The sequence below is a fragment of the Carcharhinus amblyrhynchos genome, chromosome 35 (genome assembly GCF_965287045.1).
Source record: "Carcharhinus amblyrhynchos chromosome 35, sCarAmb.v2.hapA, whole genome shotgun sequence".
NCBI lineage: Eukaryota > Metazoa > Chordata > Chondrichthyes > Carcharhiniformes > Carcharhinidae > Carcharhinus > Carcharhinus amblyrhynchos.
In genome coordinates, this window is record NC_137358.1 from 13,937,564 (window position 1) to 13,947,201 (window position 9,638).

General features: G+C 43.4%; 1 protein-coding gene across 2 annotated transcripts in view; it reads right to left on the minus strand.

Moving 5' to 3' along the window:
• sun2 (Sad1 and UNC84 domain containing 2) overlaps positions 1-8,858 on the minus strand; it is a 72,029-nt gene extending 63,171 nt beyond the window's left edge. For both annotated transcript variants that reach the window (XM_080217489.1, XM_080217488.1), the window contains exons 1-2: positions 8,738-8,858; positions 4,517-4,647 (exon numbers count right to left, since the gene is read on the minus strand). The gene's annotated coding sequence lies outside the window, so the exon portion shown is untranslated. The remainder of the gene's footprint in view (positions 1-4,516; positions 4,648-8,737) is intronic.
• Between the last annotated feature and the right edge of the window lie 780 nt (positions 8,859-9,638).

Genomic DNA, 9,638 nt, shown 5'->3' on the forward strand with positions numbered 1-9,638 from the left:
AAGGTGGCACAGTGGTTAGCACTGCTGCCTCACAGCTTGGGTCACTGTCTGTGTGGAGTCAGCATGTTCTCCCCGTGTCTGCATGGGTTTCCTCTGGGAGCTCCAATTTCCTCCCACAGTCCGAAAGACATGCTGGTTAGATGCTTTGGCCATGCTAAATACTCCCTCAGTGTTACCCGAACAAGCGCTGGAGTGTGGCGACCAGGGGACATCCACAGTAAATTCATTGCAGTGTTGATGTAAGCCTACTTATCATAGAACCCTACAGTGCAGAAAGAGGCCCTTCGGCCCATCAAGTCTGCACCAAACACAATCCCACCCAGGCCCTAACCCCATATCCCTGCATATTATACCCACCAATCCCTCTAACATCCACTACCCTGGACACTAAGGGGCAATTTCTTAGCATGGCCAATCAACCTAACCCGCACATCTTTGGACCGTGGGAGGAAACCCACACAGACACGAGGAGAATGTGCAAACTCCACACAGACAGTGACCCGAGCCAAGAATCGAACCCAGGACCCTGGAGCTGTGAAGCAGCAGTGCTAACCACTGTGCTACTGTGCCGCTACTTGTGACACTAATAAATAAACTTTAACTTTAAACTTAAAAATTTTATCAGTCCTTGCCTCTCATTCGTTACTAATCCTAATGCTCAGTCCCTGTCCTTGTCTTTTTTATACTAACTAGAAATTAATTCAGATTTTTTATAATCCTGTGTAATTGATCTAATATGAACAGTTTGATCTGGGAATAAATTCCTTTAACGTTATAATTCCGTTCTCTGTTTCTCTGCTTGAATCCATACTGTCCATTTGTCTTAATATTTTAAGAGTCTAAATCACAATATCCTCAATCCGTTTTCTCAAATAGAAATAAATACATTGTACAATTTAAAGCTCTAAATTCCATTTGTTTCCAAGATCTCTGGAAGATGTTAATATTCTTTTGATAGCAGGGTTTTGAGAACTACAAACAGTGAGATTTGCCATTTTAGTTCTCTTGTTAAAGCCACTTACAGAAAATTCTGCAGCACCTAAGTTTTGAACTTTTCATTTTAATGAAATAAAAAATCATTCTCCAAGTGTGTTTTTCCAAGGATCCCTGTGAAACTATTATAAGCTCTTAACATTAAACTGAAGCACTACCTCAGACATTCTCTTATGTTGTAGGGTGTTAGCTTGCACACCATCACCATTTATACTGAGTCTGAGGTTGTACCAAACGGGCATCATCGGCAGATAAGATCTCAGACAGCACAGACCACAGGCCATGTGACATCTGCAAACCTACACAAAAGCTTTGCTAATCACACTGAGAATTCACACTCAAGACTACTGCTCATTTCAGAGAATTCACGACACCAAAGCTCATCCCATTGATTGCCACTGCTTCCTGAAATCATTACAGATTACATCAATCCTCAAGAAAAGAGGGAAAACAGAAAATAGTGAACTACTGGGCACTTAACATCAATTGTTGGGAAAATGCTGGAATTTATTATTAAGGAAATCTTAATAACGTTATTAGCAAAGCATAGTAAGATTAGAATAAGTCAACATGGTTTTTCTAAGATGAAATCCTGTTTGACAAATGTATTTGTTTTCTGAGAGTGTACCTAGTAAAAAGATAAAAGGGAACACATAGATGTAGTATACTTGGATTTCCAAAACGCATTCAATAAGGTGCACACGTAATAAACAAGATAAGAGCTCTTGGATTAAGGGGTAATATATTAGCATGGATAAAGGATTGGTTAATGGATGGAAAGCAGATAAGGGGCATAAACAGGCTTTTTTCTAGTTGACAGGCAGTGAATAGTGGAATGCTGCAACGATCAGGGCTGGGCCTCAACTATTTGCAATCTATATTAATGATGAAGTAACAGCAAGTATGAAAGTTGAATCAAACTAATCAGGGTTTGCTGATGATACCAAGCTAGATGGGAAGGTAAGTTGTGGGGAGGTTACACAAGGCTGCAAAGAGATACAGACAAGTGCTTGGGCAACAAGATAGCAGGTGGAGCCGAATGTAAGTTATTCACTTTGGCCCCAAGTATAGAAAAGCAAAATATTTCTAGAAGTTGTGAAACTTTTAAGTGTTGATGTTCAAAAGAGTTGAGTGTGTTTGTATAGGAACACAGCATACAGGTGCGGCAACCACTGGGAAGGCAAACGGCATGTTGGCCTTTATTGCAAGTGGATTGGAGTACTGGAATAAAGAAGTCATGCTCCAGTTGTACAGGGTTTTGATGAGACCATATCTGGAATACTGCGTGCAGTTTTGGCTTCATCTTTAAGAAATGATGTACTTACATAGGAGACAGTACAGTGATTGTTCACTAGATTGTTGCTGGGATGAGGGGGTCGTCCTTTGATGAGAGGCTGAGTAAATTGGGCATTAATTCGCTGGAGATTAGAAGAACAAGAGAGGATCTCACTGTAACCTACAAAATTCTGAGGGGGTTTAATAGAAGGGACACTATTCCTCTGTTTCTGCTGGTTGGGGAGCAAAAACACAGGCAGTCTCAGGGTAAGGAGTCCCTCATTTAGGACAGATAAGGAGAAATTTCTTAACTCAGTCTGTGAATCCTTGGAATTCTCTACTCAAGAGGGTTGCAGACGTTCCATCATTAAACGTATTTAAGGCTGGGAACGACAGATTTTTGGTCTTGCAGGGAATAGAGGGATCTGGGGAGCTGGCAAGAAAACGAAGCTGAAACCTGAGATCAGCTACGATCATACTGAAGGTAAAAGCAGGCTAAACGTGCCATATGATCTGCTCCTGTTTCTTGTATCACAGCTCTGCACAGACTTGAAACAGTTTAGTCTTGGGCCATTATGAAGAACACACAATTTATAACATGAATGACAGAACCTGCAAATAAAACATGAAACTGAGCCATTTGGAGTATCTGCATGCCTATGTCATCAGTGGACCAGTAGGTTCAGTGTGCAACGTCACACAGCCAGTGTGCAGTGCCACGCAGCCAGTGGGCCGGTAGAGACTAAAAGCAGATGTAGGCCATTCAGCCCTTCAAAGCCTGCTCTGCCATTCATTATGATCATGGCTGATCATAAAATCAACATCTTGATCCTGCCTTCTTCCCATATCCCTTTAGCCCCAAAGAGTTATATCTAATTTCATCTTGAAATCACACAACGTTTCGGCCTCAACTACTTTCTGTGGTGGTGAATTCCATTCATTCACCACCCACTGGATGAAGAAATTTCTCCTCACCTCAGTCCTAAATCCTTATCCTCTTATCCTTAACCCCTTTTCCTCAAACTATGACCCCTAGCTCTGGACTCCCCCACCACTGGGAACATTCTTTCTGAATCCACCCTGTCTAACCCTGTTAGAATTTTATGTTTCTATGAGATCCCGTCTCACTCTAAACTCCAATGAATATAATCCTAACCTACATAGTCTCTCCTCAAATGACAGACAGTAGGTTTGATGTGCAGTGCCACACAGCTGGTGGGCCTGTAGGTTCAGTATGTAGTGTCATGCCGAGGAGGACTCAGTGAATTTAAGCATGGTCTTTGCCTCAATTTCTTTGCTCTGTTTTTCATTCTCCACTCCCTGAAACTGCGCATTACAGACTCTCAGATTCTATCATGTGTATAACAACGATCCAAGAAATGCCTGAGGAAAGCCCACAGATGCAACATTGTAGCAATGGGTCAGTACGTGGCGTGTCACATGGCTGGTGGGCACCAGGTTCAATGTACAGAGTTACACATTTGATGAGCCAATAGATTATGTGCGGAATGTCATACAATCGTGGCAGAGAACTGTAGATGCAATGTTGCATCAGTGGACTTTGCTTACACACTTCCTGGGTCCCCATTATACATAAATGTGACAGAACCTGTGAGTCACCAATGTGCACATTCAGGGAGCAGCGAATAAAAAACAAAGAGTAAACAAATTGAGGCAAAGACCATGCTGAATTACACCTATTTCCCTGAAGTCTTATTATTCTCCTCTTGACAATCTTTGAAATGTTAACCTGCATTTTCAGGTCATTAATCCACCTGGAGGCTGCCACCGTGTATCTCCAGTTCAATCTGAAAAACAACCAGTGTTAGACCATTCACTGTTTGTAATAGATCAGAACTCCAAACACACAGAATCATTATCATCCCATCTGGATGGCAGCCTGATAGCAAATCGTGACATAAGGCTATTTGTGTGATACTTAGGCACCGTCTCAATATAAACGGCCAATCATTTAGGACTGAGACAAGGAGAAATCTCTTCACACAAAGGGTTGTGAATCTTTGGAATTTTCTACCCCAGCAAGTTATAGATGCTCCATTGTAAAATAGTTAAGGTTGATATAGAAACTTTTTTGGTCCCTCTGAATCAAGGGTTATATGGAGGAGTGGGTGGAAAAGTTGAGTTGAAGCCCAAGGTCAGCCATGATCACACTGATTGGCACAGCAGGTTTGATGGGCCATATGGTCTACTCTGGCTTCTACTTATTATGTTCTTAGAAATACGTTACCTTGTGTGAATTTGATGCACCCAAAGTTACTGAAGGAAATATGGGTGGAAATTCCAGAATCTCTTGCCAGAATTTTTCAATCCTTCTTCGATATGGTGCCAGAAAACTGGGAGGATTGCAAATGTCACACCCTGTTTTAAAAAAAAAGAGAAAGTTTAAACCTAGTAACTACATCCAGTCAGTGCAACACTGGTGGTGGGGAAAGTTTTAAGAGACAGTAATTCAGGGCAAAATTAACTGGCAATTTGAGAAGTTTGGACTAATGCTTCTAAATCAACAACTCATTTATTAAATGCAAATTATGGTTGATTAGCTCGATTGAGCTGTCTGTGGAAGTAACTGAGGACAATGCAATTTGATGATATTGTGCATATTGATTTTCAAAAAGGCATTTAACATAGAACATAGAACACTACAATACAAACAGGCCCTTCGGCCCACTAGTTGCGCCGATCACTTCTATACCTACTAAGCCATAGACCTATCCATAACCCCCAATCCCATTAGATCCTATATACTGATCCAGAAGTCTTTTAAAAGACCCCAGCGAGTTTGCCTCCATCACCACCGACGGCAGCCGATTCCATTCACTCACCACCCTCTGAGTGAAAAACTTACCCCTGACATCTCCTCTATACTTGCTTCCCTGCACCTTAAATCTGTGTCCTCTCGTAGCGACCATTTCAGCCCTGGGAAATAGCCTCTGAGAATCCACCCTATCTATTCCTCTCAACATCTTATAAACCTCTATCAGGTCGCCTCTCAACCTTTGTCTCTCCAGGGAGAAGAGTCCCAGCTCCCTCAACCTATCTTCATAAGGCATGCCTCCCAATCCAGGCAACATCCTTGTAAATCTCCTCTGCACCCTTTCAATAGCTTCCACGTCCTTCTTATAGTGAGGCGACCAGAACTGCGCACAGTACTCCAAGTGGGGTCTGACAGGGGTCCTATAAAGTTGCAGCATTACCTCCCGACTCCTAAACTCGATCCCTCGATTAATGAAGGCCAGTACACCATATGCCTTCTTGACCACATCCTCCACCTGCGAGTCCAATTTAAGAGTCCTGTGGACCCGGACCCCAAGATCCCTCTGCTCTTCAACACAGCTAAGACTCCTACCCTTGATATTGTATTCCTTCATCCCATTGGTCCTGCCAAAATGGACCACTACACATTTATCTGCGTTGAAGTCCATCTGCCACTTCTCCGCCCAGTCTTGCATCCTATCTATGTCCCGCTGCAACTTCTGACATAGCAGATTCGACAGCAAAATTGAAGACCTGGGTATTAGAAAGACAGCTCTCACAAGGACAGAAGGTGAGAAGAAGCAGTGAAAGGTTGTTTTTCAGATTGAATGGGAGATACATAGTGACAGCCTCCAGGTGTCAGTGGATCCTTTGATGTGCATTAATGACCTGGAAATACAGGTGAACATTTCAAAGTTTGTCAACAGGAGAATAATAAGGCTTCAGGGAAACAGGAAAAGAGGGGGAAGTTATAAACCTGGTAACTAACTGGCAGTCACATGGCCAATGAAACTTAATGCAGAAAAATTGACAGCAATTAATTTTGGAAGAAATAATAGGGAGAATATGAACTGTGTGACACAATTTGAAAAAGAAGCGCACAAACACAATTTTTTAAAAGGTGGCAGGATATATTGAGAAGGCTGCTTAAAAGCAAAACATATGGGGATCCTTGGCTTTATTAGTATGGTAATAGAGTATTAAAGCAAGGAAGTCATGCCAGACCATTCTAAACCACTGATTAGGCCTCCACTAGGGTATGGTGCCCAACTAGGAAGGACGCCAAGCTCTTTGTGAGGGTGTCAAAGAGACTTACCAGAATTGTAGTAGGAATGAGAGAATTAAGTTATGAAGGAGAGATCAGAGAAGCCGGGATTACTCCTTAGAGTAAAAGAAGTTTGAGAGATGTGTTAGAGGTGTTGAGGAAGTATAATGTTATGAATGATTTTGAGAGAAGATACAAGGAGAAACTGGTGGTAATCAGAGGACTCAGATTTATGGAGCATAACAAATGAACCAGAGACAACACGAGGAAATAGTTTTTGGTGTTTTTATGATCTGGAATGCTCTGCATGGAAGGATAGTGAAAGTAGACTCAATCGTAGCATTCAATATTCAAGAGGGAATTGTATAAACATGTGATGGGAATATTAAAAAAGGGCTGTTGGAACTAATTGGAGAGCTCTGACAAAGCCAGGCTGAGTGGCTTTTTTCTGTGCTGTGCGCTCCTAACTATAGCTAGTCAGAGCCAAGACCTTATTGACCACCACGGAATACGCTCAGAGACAGCGCACCTTCAACGGTTTCACATTTCCTAATCTAGATACAAAAGTACATTCATACACTCTGACCTATCTCCCCAGGTTAATTCCAAGAAGGTCTATGCCTCACTACAGTTCTAACTGATTACAACATTGAGGGAACATGATAGAGGCAAGACTAAAGGATCAAACAACACATACCTAGCCTTTGATACATACATACATAAAAACATAGCCAAACAGGCTGCACCAGCACAGTGCATCCCCATACTGGCCGCACCAACTTGGCGCGACCCCAGACAGGTTACACCGGCTTGGCGTCCCCCAGGCTCCCCGCGCCGTCACGGTGCGACCCCTCCAGGCTGTCGTTACAACTTATGTTGTCATCCGAAATCCATTGTTGCAAATCTCCTCTACAATCTCTCCAATGCATTCACATCTTTAGCATTGCTGTCTCACAGCACCAGGGACCCAGGTTCAATTCCAGCCTCAAGTGACTGTGTGTAATTTGCACATTCTCCACGTGTCTGCATGGGTTTCCTCTGAGTGCTCCAGTTTTCTCCCACAGTCCAAAGATGTGCAGGTTAGGTTGATTGGCCATGGTAAATTGCCCCTTAGTATCAGGGGGACTAGCAGGGTAAACACAGGGTTATGGGGATTGGGCCTGGCTGGGATTGTTGTTGGTGCAGGTTCGATGGGCCAAACGTGCTTCTTCTGCATGATAGGGATTCAGTGGTTCTATTCTATGATGCTTCCAGTAGTGTGGCACACAAAACTGTGCACAATATTTCAGCCGAGGTCTTGCAGAAATTCAGCATAACCTCCTTGGATTTAAAGATGATTGGAAGAATCTGGTCGCAAGTGGCAAGTACAAGCTGATAGTTAAATACTGCTGTTAATTTAGAAAAAAATGATAGCATAATAGAGAGTAGACAGTATGGAATTCACCAAGATGTGAAACTGAGGGATGAGATATTGGGACCAATTTCACTGGAGCAAGAGAGGGCAGGGGCCCTGCCGCAGGACAGAGGGATAGTTTTTGGATTGCTTTGGGTCTGTAAAAGAATGGGCAGGAGATTAGTTTTGGATTGCTTCAGCAAAAATTCAGTCAAACATGATCAGGTGTGATAGGCTAAATGATCGATTTTCAGTGCTGAAAGCTCAATGGGGAATGTTAGAACAGCCAGGCAATTTCCTTCCTAAGACCCACCACTAAACCCATCAATCTTCACTAGAGCTTCACTTTTCAGACTTCTAGATTTATTATGGTTTCTGCAATCCATCTTGCTTTCAGTAAATAGTGAGGCAAATTGTTTTCTTAGCATGTAAAAGCCAGGCCATAGCTTCTGCAGTGACTATATTGGAGCTCCGAGACTACTAGGGGCAAGTGTCCAGCAAGCACGTGTTCCATTGCTTCCATCTGAACCACAAGACCTAGTGGGATTCTTGGAATGCTTGCATCTTAATGATACATAATACAGTGGCATTTCCAGAGGAGAGGAAGTGACTCTCACTCAGGGTCCTTAAAACGAGGGGCTCTCGTTCCCCGTCCCCCCGTTCTGGTTAGCAGCACAATGTACAGACTTCTCATTCCGTGGGGATAAGAATGGGGTAGCACAAGGCCTGAGCTTCAATTGTCAAAATATCTCACCTATCCAAGATCCAGGTGAGTGCAGAACAGCTAAACGACTCTGGATGTGACTGCATGTGCAGACACCATCCCTGTCACATTTATGTTTCTCTTTCCTGCTTTCAGTGAAGAAAATGAGATGGTGACTTGGCTCTAGATTGAGTAGATGACCAGACCGTGGCTGCTTTAATCCACACGGTATGGCACTGGCATCCCAGGGTTTTGCAGGTTATAAAGCGGCAATAAGGGGAGATGCCCACACACATTGTTAACAAATAAAGGGTCTGATAAACCTGGCACCCACCTCAGCGGCAAATCCCTTTAAACAACGCAAAGAGTCGAGGCTGCGAAATCCTTTCCGTGAAAGCACAAAGTGCCTCGGGGATCGATGTAATAACGATTGCAATCCCCAGACAGCGGAAACTCCGCCCGTATCACGAACCTGTCGCCGAGACGGCGGAGACCTTGCCCACCCCCTCTTCGGACAGACTCCAATCAGGGAGCGGAGGCTGTTCCCGCCCACTCCACCTATTGGACAGCCCAGTATCAATCTGCTGTGTTCAAAAGATTCACTTCCTTGTGTCAGTTACACTGATTTAAAGGCACAGGCACCCTCAGCCTTATCGCAATCAGACACTCCGTTCCTTTCCCCTTTATCTCCACAGATACTGCCACAACAAAGGGCCGCCACGTTACCGTTCCAAATATCCAGGTCCAGGCAGTGAGAAGTGACAGGCTATTGAATTGCAGAGGGCATCACAGCCGATCTCCATCTTGCTCTTACTTGCTACTCTCAATGTTGGCATTGCAGTATCGGGAAGGAGGGGTGGGGAGGGGGGAGGGTGGCGACCGGATAGTAATGAAGAGTGGAAAATTTGGCTTTTTTTTGCACCATGTTGCCCCAGCTATGACTGTAACACTACATTCTGCACCCCCGTCCTGTCCTTCCCGATGAGCAGTATGCTTTGTCTGAATAGCGTGCAAGAAACAATGCTTTTCACTGCATACTAATACATATGGCAATAATAAATCAAATCAGATAGGGATTTCTAACAGCACAAGTAAGGTATCAAAACAATAACATTTGTGTGACTCTCGCTAACTGCATAAAATTGCTAAAGCACTATACTTTGAGTGATAGCAATTTCAACTGAGCACTGCTGCTACCAGGATGAGTGTTTTACAGAAATGTTTGGTTAGCTACC